This window comes from Meriones unguiculatus, chromosome 20, assembly GCF_030254825.1.
Source record: "Meriones unguiculatus strain TT.TT164.6M chromosome 20, Bangor_MerUng_6.1, whole genome shotgun sequence".
Classification (NCBI taxonomy): Eukaryota; Metazoa; Chordata; class Mammalia; order Rodentia; family Muridae; genus Meriones; species Meriones unguiculatus.
In genome coordinates, this window is record NC_083367.1 from 62,013,229 (window position 1) to 62,024,952 (window position 11,724).

The following is an 11,724-nucleotide window of genomic DNA, read 5'->3' on the forward strand; positions in this document are numbered from 1 at the left end:
GGCTGCAAGAAAACCATCCTGGATGACATTAGCTGAGCCACTTCTCACAGAAGGGAAAGCGAGATCCAGGAATGTGGTGATAAAGGAAGCCAGAAAAAGGGAACAGTTGAACTTAGGAGTTAGAGAGATGGGATGGGAGACTGGAAGAGAGGGGAGAGAAGATGACAAGAGCTTGTGGGGTGGGGATGTTCTCCCTTGGAGCATCCTTCTGACCCCCTTGTGATGAGTGACTTAGCTCTCACCTCCACTGATCAAGCATGCATAGGAGGTCATTTAAATTTCAAAGTACCTTCCCCTCGGCATTTCCTCTTCATGTGGTTTCTACAGGGGTGGCTGGTGACAGCCCACTTCCTGTTTTAAAAGCAGTAAATTTTAAAACGTTTTAAAGTGAAATAGAATTACATCCCTCTCCCCCTCCAGCTGCCCCCTCATGGCCCTCACCCTCAAGTTGAGAGCCTCCCCCCCACCTTGGTTATATGTGCCATATACATGTGTGTACAGATATACATAAACAGAACCTGCTGAGTCTGTTTCTGTTGTTGTGGCGCATTTGGTCTCAAGGCTGACCACTCTGCACTGGACAACCAATAAGGAGACTCATCCTTGGGGGAGGCTAATCCTCCTTCTTCCAGCAGCCAGTAGTTCTTTGTCTAGGGGTGGGGTCCTCCCTTCCTTAGGAACAAGTCCATTGAGAGTACCATTGTTTCCATCTTCTCTCTGCAGCCAGACTGTATCACAGCAGACCTCCAGGTATTCTGCCTCTTACAGTCTTTCTTAAGCAGAAGTTCTGTGCCTGTGGAGGACTCCAGGGAAAAAGGGAATCACACAGTAGCATCTGTGGTTCCCCCGACCTCCTCTTAAAATTCAGGCAACACTGTTACTCTGAGCTCATTTGGCCTCAGGTGTCCCAGTGATCCTGGTAAGATAAATAAGAAAGCAGGAGTGGGTGGGCTTGAGGGGAGTGAGGAGTGAGAAAGGGGAAAGGAGGGCCAGCCTTGAGGACTGAGGGATAGGGATGCAGAGAGTTAGACAGTCTGAGGGGTGGGAAGGAGGAGGAGTCAGCAAGGAGAAGAAAGGTAAGCACCCATATTCTGGGCTGGGGAAGCAATGGCAAATGCTAAGCATCCAGGAAGCCTTAAGGCAACACAGTCCCAGTTCAGTATCCCCTGTTCCTTCAAGGACCTTTGTTCTCCTCAGACAGAGTGTGTGCCTTGCTCTATTGACTTTTAATCACATCTTAATACAGGTGACTGCCATGTTGTTGATGGAGAAGGAAAGGCATGGGACTAAAGACCAAGTTTGAGCACAGATGGTCACTGTCAACCCCAGGAGACCCCCTGAGTGGCCTTCTACTGCCCTGTGCTCCCTGCTCTGTGGCCTGGAGACCACCTACACACTTCTACTCCTTCTGCCCCTGCAGGCCTAATGGGCAATGTCTAGGGCTCTGGGCAGAGTCCATCACTGCCTTCCTTGCACTGATGTGGGAAGAGTGAGGACCGACCAAGCAGTCCTTACCCAGGGGCTGGCCTTGAGAACTGCTCAGAGGTCCTATACATCCATATATATGTGCACACATACACACACATTGAAATTTTGCTCAACTGAAAAGAAAAATAAAATTATGAAATTTTCAGGAAAATGAGTAGATCTGGAAAGTATTTTATTAATTGAGGTATTCCATTCTCAGAAAGATAAGAATTTATATTCTCCAGGAGGAATTAAAGGCACACACCTTTAATCCCAGCACTTGGGAGACAGAGGCAGAGCTCAAGGCCAGCCTGGTCTACAGATCAAGTTCCAGGACAGCCAAGGCTACACGGGAAAAAAATCCCATATTTTCTCACGTATGTGGATCCTAACTTTTATTGTTCTGTTTATGCAAAAAAGCGATGTGACAGTGGTTATAGACTATGGAAACAGCAAGGATCCCACAAAAGGGAAACAGGAAGTGTTAAGGAAGAAGAGGGAGGACAAAAAGTCACATGCAATGAAAGCAGGAAGTTACAAGGGGGAAGAAGGGTGGGGAGAGGAGAGGAGAAACAGAAATTTGTTTGGAAAGTGCCATGATTCAACCTAATATTTGTATGCTAGTAACAGGAAATTTTTTGAGAAGTCAGTTGTCTGTAAAAGGGTCATTTGTACATTAAAAAAAAAAGTCCTGGCATCCTCACCCTGGAGGGTTCCCCATCCTCTGTCTGCCTCCCCATCCTGATTCACTGTAAACTGAGCCATGAATGGGATTATTATGGATGTAGTGGTGTTCCAACCATCAGAGTCACTGTATTTGGGGAAATGGCCTTTGAAGAGGTAAATGAAAAGGGTGACATTAGGATGAGGCCTAAACATTATGATAAGAATAATAAGTCCCAATAAGAAGAGGAGATTAAGCCAGGTGTGGTGCCACACATATTTAATCCCAGCACTCAGGGAGGCAGAGGCAGGCAGATTTCTGTGAGCTCAAGGCCAGCCTGGTCTACAAAGTGAGTCCAGGACAGCCAAGGCTGCAACAGAGAAACCCTGTCTCAAAAAAACAAAAACATACAAACAAACAAAGAAAAAGATCAGAATGCTAGCAGGCACAGAGGAGGGACCACGTGGTGACATAAGAAGAGCAGTTTGTAAGCCAGGGGGTTGTCTACCCTGGAGACACCTTGCTCTTGAGTTTCTTCCGTCAGGCCCGTGACGAATACATTTTGGTTATTTCAGGCCCTAGCTTGGTGGCCAGTCCTAAGCATGAAATGGTAAGGGAGAGAACTTGGAGTTCTTACAAAGAAGGGTGCCATGGCTGTCCCAGAGGCTAGAGACAGCCAGGCAGGGCATAGAGGTCACACGGAAAGGCTCCTCTGTGGTGATGGTAGCAGTTGGAAGCCCCAGCTCAGGAGACAGCAGGGAGTACTCTTACTCCAGCCCTCCATTTCACATCCAGGGCTGAGGGTAACAGGCAACCGCAGAGACAGAGACAAAGGCAGGGCCCGGAGCCCTGGGTGACAGCCCACACCATCCAGGACCATCCAGCCTGGCGGCATCCACGGCACATGTGAATCACCAGGCTTCTGATGCGGGAATCAGAACAATGACCAAAAGGTGAAATGGGGGCTCCACACCAGCCCCCTCCAACTTCACAGCCCATCCTATGCTCCCCCACCACCCGTAGGCCTCTGGTGATGCTTGTGGAAAGCCGGAGGTAACTGGTCTACGGTTTTGATTCCTAGTGGTGATTCATGATGACTCAATATGGAAAAGGTTAGAGTATGTTCCGAAAATTCCGCTTAAGAAAACAGGCAAGCATGCGCTCTGGTGTACAAATGCTCCAGAGCTGAAAACCACTTTGTTGCTGAACCACCGGACACTGGGATACCGCCAGAGCTGACTTTAGCGGAGCTGCCCAATGCATACAGAATTCGCTGCAGGCAAGCTGCCTTTGCAGAGCCTTCTGCTCAGTGCCGTGAGACCCTGAACTGTGGGCTCCCAGGTCGGAGAATGCCACTGGTGTGAAAGAACAGATGGCGTTAGTGTGTGTAATAGCATTTAAGCTTGGCGTCTGTAGCACTTATTTTTCTCAAAAATACCTGGAAAAAAAATGCAACGTCTGTGAAAGAATGGTTTACTTTGGCTCCCAGTCTAGTGGTTCAGTCCCTTACGGTGGAGAAGGCGAGAGGGCAGGAGCGTGAGGCAGCTCCACAGTCCGGAAGCAGAAGGAGGACTGCTGATGCTCAGCCTGCCTCCTCATTCCTATTCAGTCTGGGCCCCCGGCTCATGGGACAGAGCTGCCCACATTCAGGGTGTGTCCTGCCACCTCAGTCAACCCAATCTAAAGCATCCCTCCAGACACTGGCAACTTGGCCCCTAGGTGATCCTAGCTCTTGTTAGGTTGACGCAGTATTAACCACATTCATATGTAGCCCCAGCTTCCCTTCAGAAATGGGGTCGTCTGTAAAAACAAGTTGTGAATCTGTAACGCAGCTGGCAGTGTCTTTCTTAAGAACTTGGTAGTTTCCAAGTATCAAGAATCGTGTCTTTAAAAATCATTTCAAAATTAGGACAACATCATGGTTTGAATGTGAAATGCCTATCACAAGACTCATGTATCTGCCTCATGGATGCCCAGATGGTGGAAGTGTTTTGGAAAGTCTGTGGAAGCACAGAGACTGTGGCCTAGCTAGCAACAGCGAGTCTCTACAGCGAGGCCTTGAAGGTGACACCTGCCATTGCTGGTCCCCAAGATTTCTAATCTGCCATGATGTGAAAAGTAGCAGCCAGGAGCCGCTGTAGCAGCCATGGAGCTTGCAACCACCATGCTTTCTCCACCGTGATGAACTATATTCCCTGAAACGTAGACAAAATAACCCTTCCTTTTTAATTGCTTCTGTTGTTAAGTTGTTTGTCTTATGTGTATGAGTAGTTTACCTGCACATATGCCTGCGTACCCTATGTGTGGCTGGTGCTCAGGTAGACCAGATGACAACATCGGATCCCCTGTGACTGGAGTTATAGTTGGTTGTGAACCATCTATATAGGTTCTAGGAATCTAATCTGGTTCCTCTGGAAAAGCAGCAGTGCTCTTAACTGCTGAGCCATCTCTCTAGCCCCTTCTATTGGGTATTTTGTCTCACAATGAGAAAAGTAACTAGTATGGAAGGTCTTTGAAGATCTCACCTCTGTCTTTTTTCTCTTAGCTGAAAATAAACTTTTCCCAAACAAACCCTTCGAAGTAGACAGAACATTTTCATCATCTCCCCTACCAAAACAAAGTACCAACAACAAAGAGGCTTGAAAAACATAAATCTGTTTTCTCACAGTTCTAGGAAACAGGAGGGCTTTGAAAGCACAAAGCCCAATCCCAAGTCATGCCTCTTCCAAACAAGGCCACATCTCCTATTCCTTCCCAAACAGTTCCACCAACATATGAGTCTCCGTAGGTCATTATACTCAAACCACCAGAGCCACCCTCTGAAATCATGAGCCAAAATAAACCCTCCCTTCAGTTGCTCCTGTCAGATATTTTAGCTGTTTTCAACTTGGGGATATAATGAATGATATTTGTTTGACTTTAGAGTTTTTAGAGTAAAACAAGTCAATAATTTGAGAGAGGCTTGGTGTTTTCAAAGCTCAGGCTTGTACCATAAGAGTTTAGCAAATGCATAATGTCGTAAGAGCCCCCGCCCCCACCCAGGCAAGTGAGACATGGGGGCTCACTCCCTCAGTCACTTCTGTCAGGTCTTGACTGGGGCAGCAGAACGCGAATATACCCTTGTAGAGGAACTGAGTATCCAACTCCTGGAGGGGCTCTTGGGGGGTGCCCCTAACCGCCAGAACTGGGCCCTGAGCCTGTGTGGGGAAACACAAAATGAACTTGGGCAGCCTGTTTAATTTCCTCACTATTCTGCCAGGGTTCACAGAGCAGCCAAATAACCTTCCTTGGTGATCAAAAGAGTCTTTTGCATTAGATAGAGGGATGGGTGTCTCATGGGTCAGGACACAAGCAACCGTGTATAGTGGAAGCTAGGATCTTCTCAGGGCTGCTTAGCAGAGGCCCAAAATGTGAATGTTTACAAAGTCTATTCCATTTCTCTATTTCTGATTATTGGGGAAAGGCAAGTGGACGTTCACAATTTAAGCAAAATTTTTTAAATGACTCCCCTTTTGACTTAAATACAGGAAAGAAACTAATTAATACTTGCTGTCTAGGGCATATCAGTAGATAGAGTGGCAATGAGATGCTCTGTGGGCCTTGGGAGACTGAGCTCTGGTTCTTATTGGATGCTGAGAGTTATTTGTGTATACCATGGTTACCTCACTTGTGAAATGAGTGCAGAAGGTTCAGTGTTCCACATGGCTTCCTTGTGGTGCTGTGTGCACAACTCCTCTGTAAGTATGGTCTAGGCACGGGAAGTTGGCTCCTTTGTGAAACGCCATTGTAAGTATGAGAATCCCTAGAACCAATGTAAAATGCCAGGCACGTGCTTATGGTTCTAGTGCTGGGGAGAGAGAGACAGGGAGATCACTGGGCATCCAGTCTAGCCTAATTGGTGAGCTCCAGTGCAATGAGAAACTCTGTCTGAAATGCGGTGGATGATGGTCCTAAAGATGGCACCCAGTGTTGTTCTCTGGCTTCCACACTCATGCACACACATATTGGTGCATCTATATGAAGATATATGTGTGTGCACATGTGCATACACACAGACACCCAGAACACACACACACACACACACACACACACACACACACACACACACACACGCACACACATTCATAAGACAGAGGCACGTTCTAATATAGTCCTCCTCCGAGTACCTCGCCTGGGAATCTTGCAGAGAGCTAAATTCTCAGGTTCCACCCTCACACTAAATCATGAGTTCTGGGGGTGGGGCCCTGGGCTCTGTGATCTGACAAGTCCCACAGGTGTTTCTAGTGTGCCTCGAAGTGTGAGAACTACTGCCTTTATGGAAATGAAAAGGCTGAGTTTGTAGGGTGGTAGAATTCAGCCTCGCCATTTTACCTCTGGGAAGGTGATAAAATTCAAATGGCATGTGTTCAAAAATTATTACATGTTGAAAAAAAAAAGGCTCAACACTCAGCTTCTGTATCAGGCTGCACTGATTACATTCTCACAAATAATTTATAAGCATATTTTCCATTTATTGTAATACAGTAGAATACTTTATGTTTCCTTTGAAAGAGCCAGTGGCATGGTTGACCAGTGATCCCCATTGGTTGAATTATGTCATAGTTGACTAATTATCTCCACTGATTGAATGATATCATAAATAAATATGGTCATGTCATAAGTAGCCAGAAATTATTGTTCAAGCCACACCATTGAAACTGTCAGGGAGAGAACTCAGAAGAACCGTGAGAATAAGATGTCAGGCTGTGTACGCTCAGTCACAAGGTTGTGAGCATGAGCAGTATTCTTTTAAGTCGCAAAGAGTACCCCTACCAATTTTAAGCTTGTCATGAGCACAGGAGTCTGTGGGATGATTCCAGCATGACATGATTTAAGTAGACCACAAAGATGAGTTCTGTGTGATCAAGTGTGAGTGGGAATGTTCTGAGCTGCAGCCCTAGTTTGTTCTCAGTGTGACAAACTGACATTACACTGTGTGACAACTTCCCCCACACTCACCACTGTTTGCAAGATATGGATCGAATGTCTTTATCTTTTTGAAACTCTAGAGTGGGATCCTATTTGCCGTAATAAGGTGACTTTCAAGTGAACATGCAATGCTGTTTTCCTTCAACTGAGGAACTTCATGCTTGCGGCTACATTAAAAAGATGTAAAGGACTTGAGTCATAGAACATGAAGAATCAAGCTAGCATTTACTTGGAAGCTTCATCTTTACAGGCCAGCTTTCACAAAGTGGGAATGTGATTTGCATTTAATTGAAAGAGAAAATGATGACCGATCTTACCCAGCTATAAACCCAGCAAGCCACAACAGTGACTAATCTGACAAGAAACGTCCATTGGTGCAATCCTAACAGGAATGTTACAACGGTACCCAGCCACCATATAATTGGATTTATTTCATACTCTACAAGTATAAGTCCATACCTGGCACTGATAATCATTACAAAGGATATCTATATTGCATCATGCAATGCTTTTTATGTGTTGGTTTTGAGTGGTTTTTGTTGTTGTTGTTGTTGTTTCGTCCACTTGACATAAGCTAGAATCGTTTTGAAAGGGTCATTGTCAGCTGGGGAACTGCCTTTACCATACTGACTTCTAAGTAAGCCTGGTACATTTTCTTGATTAATGACTGATGCTTTAGGGTCCAGTACACTGTGGGTGATACCCGCTCTGGGCAAGTGGTCCTGGCTTGGATAAGAAAGCAGGCTGAGCAAGTCATGGAGAGAAAGCCCGTAAGCAGCATCTTCCATATCTCTGCTTCAGTTCTTGTGCTGACTTCCCTTCAATATAACCTTTAACCCTAAGTTGAAATAAACTTATTCCTTAGCAAAAAAAAAAAAAAAAAAAAAAAAAAGGATTCAAGGGGCACCAGTGAGTCTCCTTTTCTAGAAAAATATACTTGAAATCCTGGCTGTGCAAAAGGTCTCAGTGTGCATTGCTGCAGGACATTTCCAGGAGCGCACTGGTGCACTGCTCTTAAGCACCATGCTTTGTGGAAGGTCTTGCCTTTCTGCTGCTCGTGGTCTCGGTGCACGTCCATGAAGCTCAGGATGACAGCTGCCTCCACCCTTTTCTTGTAGGTCAGCTCTCCTATCTTCCCTGTGCATGATGGCTCTTATCTTTGTGGCTTGATGGATGTGGTTAGGGTTGCCCTTTCCTGAGGAAGGTCAGCAGTGAACATACAGAAACCTGTATTGTTTGTATTCTCTGGGGCAGCTTCAAAGAGGGAGAAGGCACGTGTGAACCACAGAATGAAATCCATCTTCAACACTTATTAAAAAAAATGTATTTATCTATTCATATGTGTAAGTGGGGTTCAGTGTTCATGCCACAGTGTCAGAGGGCACTTACAGAAGTCAGTTCTCTCCTTCCACCATGTGGGTCATGGGAACTGAACTTAGGGCCTGGCTAGGTGGCAAGCGCCTTCGTTTTCTGAGCCATCTTGCCTATCCCATCCCCAACATTCTTCTCTGTTGAGTGTGAATGAGAAGACCAAAACTCATCAATCATGGCTTTGCCAAATGTGCCATTAAGTCACCAATTGCTGTTGCATTGCCAGGCACACATTAACTAAAGGCATTGTCCTGCTGGAGACTGAGAATCATATCATCTTCTCTGATGACATTTTCCCTGGGGTGTCCCAGGCCACTGCACACAGGGTGTTTCCTTCCTGTCTTATTCACCTGTCAGTCTTTTTCATTTATTCCTTCTTTCATTCCTAGACTCTTTTTAAACATCTAAATTTTTATTTCAAAATGTATGGGTGTTTTGTCTGCATATATGTCTCTGCACCATGCGCATGCAGTGCCCACAGAGGCAAGAAGAAGGCATTGAATGCTCTGGGCCTGAAGTTACTGATGATTGTGAGCCACAATATGGCTTTCGGGAATTGAACTCAGGTCCTCTGGAAGAGCAGCCAGTTCTCTTAACCACCGAGCCATCTTTATAGCCTTCCATCTGAAACTCTTATTGTGGTAGGACCCAGATTTTAGCCTTAGCCCTCTCTCTCATGCCCAGTGTTGCATGGCCACATTGGCTAAACAAAAGGACACAATTCCAGGTTAAATTTAAATTTCAGATACATGACTCATTTTATAGCCCAGGCATGTCTCAAACATCACATGGCCCCAAACATTTACCTGTCAACCAAGTAAACGTGTGCTTCGTTGAGAAGTAAATATTGCATCAGACAGATTTCAGCTGGCGATTGTTCCTTGTTTATCTGATTGAAATGTCGGTAGGTGTGCTGTGCATCACCTGTCAACCCCAAGGTCTCCTCTGCCACCGTTGTGCTGACTTCACAGAGATGCTTATCTCCAGCCTAGAGCTCGCCTACGTCTTAGACTCCTGCTGCCGGGCCCTGTCATCACTCAGGTAATTAATAGGCTCTTACTCTCATGGTGTCATAGCTGAATAAACTGAAGACATGACTGTTCCATGGTATGGTTAAAGGGAAGGTTCTCATTTTTAGGTATAAGAGAGGAAACAGCTAGAGGCATCTGGACTTCAGAACAGAGAGAGAGGGAAGTAGACTGAACACGGCCCACAGACTGGCCCTGGCCAGGAGAGAAGCAGGAGGAGGAAGAGCATAGGGAGAGTGAGAGATGGAGAGTGAGAAGGGGTGGAGGAGACAGGCAACGGGGGGCATCAAGAGAGGAAGACCAAGAGGTCACGGGCAGAAAGAGATTATAACCAAAACTGTGGGCTTCTAAGGAGAACGAGTAGCTGAGGGGAGTGAAGCCCATGAGCTAGAGAAGTCTAGGGTAGGGGTGGAGGTGAGAAGGGCTAGGTACCTGATACTGTGGAAACCTGGCAGCCAGCAGGCATTTCGTTAGGCATTAGGCACCACAGAGAGCCTCGGTCCCTTCTGCCACTGATAAGGGAAATGGCTTCACAAGGTTCTGAATGTCGGCTTCTGTCTAAATGCCAGAATTTGGGGAAATAGAGGGTGTGTGTGTGTGTGTGTTGTGTTTTGTTTTGGTTTGTTTTTGGACATGACAATAATCAGTATTACCTTTCACTGGTGTCTTATTGTTTTTTATTGCTGTGATGGAACACCATTACCAAAGCAACTTGGGGAAGAAAGGGTTTGTCTTCTGAATCCCAGTCCATGGAGGAAAGCCAAGGCAGAAAGACAAGCTGATAAGGAACTTGGAAGCAGGAGCTGATGCAATGGCCATGGAGGGGTGCTCCTTACTTGGCTTTATCCCCATGGCTTGCTCAGCCTTTCTTTGAGAACCCAGGACCACATGCCCAGAGAATGGCACCGTCCACAACAGGCTTGGTCCTCCCACACCAATCACTAATTAAGAAAATGTCCTCCGGGCTTGTCTGCTTACACCTGATCTTCTGGAGGCCTTTTCTCAACTGAGGTTCCCTCTTCTGAGATGACTGTAGCTTGGGTCAGGTCGATACAAAAACTAGCCAGCACATCTCAGATCTCACATCTCACATCTCAGACAGGAAGTGTCCTCCATTTATGCCACCAAAAACCTCGGACTTTTCTTTATTACGTTGGTTTTGTTGTTGTTGTTGTTTTGCTTGTTTTTTTTTTTTTCATGCCACAGGTCCAATGTCAGCTAGTCCTTTAGTCCCTAACCCGAACCAGCAGGCTGTCTTCCCTGGCTGGATCCCTGTGGTCAGCTCTTGTCAATATCCATCAAATCAATCTATTTATTAGATCACTATTTATTAGAAGCTTGCCAGCACTGCAGAAAATAATAGTAATTAAAAATGCTCAGCTGTGGAATGTGTCCTCGTTTTACAGAAAGGAGTCAAAACAAATGCCTGTGGGGTAAAATAAACCCAAGGGTAACCACAAGGGTCTTCTCAATAGATGCATTATAATGTGTGCCAGTCATACCCAGCCACGCTTCCTAAAATGTGCTTCCCACAGCCCTTCGCGTAAGTCAAAGCTAAAATCAATGGTGTTCCAGTGTACCCCGAACAAATAAAAATTCACTTTCAAATCAGCGTTGGGCTCTGAGAGACTGAAGTCCCCTGTGTTGGAGGAGAGGCCCAGAGTCTCCCTTTGAAGAGCAGAAGGAGAAGTTGGGTGTGTGTTGTTTTCTCCTTAGCTCTTTGTTTGCTTGTTTGTTGAGTGTTTCAGATCAATCTTGGAGCCTCATACATGTAAACCCAGCACTCTACCACCAAGCTGCGTCCCGTGTTCTCCCCTAAAACCACATGGACATGGAAAAGGACGCAAATCATAGGACTGCATAGATTAGTTTATTTCCCCAAAGGGAATAAATCCATACCGTGACTGCTTGAAATGAGAAGCAGAATGTTATGGCACCTCCTGAATTTTCTCTGTCCCCTCCCACTCTGTTCTCTTCTGTATTTCCAAAGCAGGGCACTTGCCTCTTTCCTGACACCACAGTTTTGAGCTAATCACTAAAACTTCAGAGTAGGTACTTTTTTTTTTTAAGGCAGTCTTTCTCCAGAGATCTGCCTGCCTCTGCCTCCCAAGTGCTGGGACTAAAGGCCTGCTCTACCACATTTGCATGGAGTTGGTGCCTAGCCTTTTTGTCCTAAAAATTACATGTGTGACATTCTTTCCTGTCATTATATATAGCTGAGTTCCA